A 2,004-nucleotide genomic window follows, 5' to 3' on the forward strand; every position below is an offset into this window, starting at 1 on the left:
ACACTATTCCAGTGTAAGGATGTATTAAAATTTGTTTATCCATTCACCAGTGATGGACTTCTGGTTTATTTCCAGATATTAGCTATTTTGTGTATATCTGCCATAAGCGTTTGTATACAGGTCATTATGTGGCCATATGTTTTCATTTCTCTTGAGTGAATACCTAAGGATGAGATTTCTGGGTGATATGGTAGGTACATATTTAACATTATTAGAAATGTGCTAAATTATTTTCTAAATTGGTCATACCATTTAGCATGCCCACCAGCAATGTGTGAGAGTTTTAGTTGTTCCACATCCTTAATGGCACTTCACTATCAGTTTTGACAATCAAATTGATCCCAATATATGAGGAATCATATTTTGGGACAAAACTAATATGGGCTCTGTTGGTCTTTATTTCTTTAGAATTCCTTCCATTGTCATCATTTGATTTATCTTTATTACTGCAGACAGAGAAGCTATACCTTGTTTTGACAAAGAAATACAAGAAAACTTGTTTCACCATGTATAAGTTAGGGTTAAGATGAATAATACAAACAATAATACAAATACTTTCTTAACTTAATTATTTAAAGCTATCAAAAATCAACTTGATTAAAAACTAAATACCATATAACCACAAAACTTTGAATTACAAAAAAATCATCAAAGCATTATAAGATAGACACATTTGTTTATAACCTTAAGGTCTTTTTAAACATGACTCAAAATTTAAAAGACATGAAAGGAAAAAAAAAAGTTAAATTTGACTACATGAAAAACAAATCCTACATAGGGGAAAAACCATAAATAAAATCAAAAGACAGAGAAGAAAGCATGGTGGTAAAACCTTCATGACCTTGGATTAGCAGCAAAGGATTCTTAGATATGGCACTGAAAAAAAAGAAAAAATAGGCAAATTGGCCTTCATAAAATTAAAACCTCTGTGCTTCAAAGAACAGAATCAAGAGAATGAAAAGAAAACCCACAGAATCGGGAGGAAGTATTTGCAAATCAAATCTTATGAAGAACTCTTGGAACTCAATAATAAAGAGACCAAAAGTAAGCAAAGTATCTGAATAGATATTTCTCCAAGGAAGATATACAAATGGCCAACAAGCACATGAAAAGATGCTTGACATCATTAGTCACCAGAGAAATGCAAATCAAAATGATGAGATACTACTTCACACCTCCTAGGATGACTAAAATAAAAAAGTCAAACAATAACTAGTGTTGGTGAGAATGTGGAGATATCAGAACACTTTGTGCTACTTGTGGGAATGTAAAATAATGTAGCTGCTGTGGAAAGAGTCTGTAAGTTCCTCAAATGATTAAATATAGTGCTACTCTATTACCCAGCAGTTCCACTCCTAGGCAAATATCCAAGAAAAATGAAAACATATTTCTACACAGAAACTTTACATGAATGCTTACTGCAGTGTTATTCTCAGTAGACAAAAGATATAAAAGTCCAAATGTCCATCAACTGATGAATAAACAGAAGGTGGTATATACATACAACAAAATATTACTTGTGGGAAGCAGATTTGGCTCAACAAATAGAGCATCTGCCTACCACATGGGAGGTCTGCGGTTCAAACCCAGGGCCTCCTGACTCGTGTGGTGAACTGGCCCATGCGCAGTGCTGTTGAGTGCAAGGAGTGCTGTGCTATACTGGGGTGTTCCCTGCATAGGGGAGCCCCACACAAAAGGAGTGAACCCTATCAGGAGAGCCACCCCATGTGAAAAAAGCGCAGCCTGCCCAGGAGTGGTGCCTCAGACACAGAGAGCTGACACAGCAAGATAATGCAACAAAAAGAGACACAGATTCCTGGTGCCACTGACAAGAATCCAAGTAGATGCAGAAGAACACACAGTGAATGGACACAGAGTGGGCGGGGGGAGAAAAGTAAATAAAAAAATAAATCTTAAAAAAATTATTTGGCTGTAAAAAGGAATGAAGTACTGATCAAACTACAACATGAATGGACCTTGAAAATATGCTAAATGAAAGAAGCC

The sequence above is a fragment of the Dasypus novemcinctus genome, chromosome 15 (genome assembly GCF_030445035.2).
Source record: "Dasypus novemcinctus isolate mDasNov1 chromosome 15, mDasNov1.1.hap2, whole genome shotgun sequence".
NCBI classification, from domain to species: Eukaryota; Metazoa; Chordata; class Mammalia; order Cingulata; family Dasypodidae; genus Dasypus; species Dasypus novemcinctus.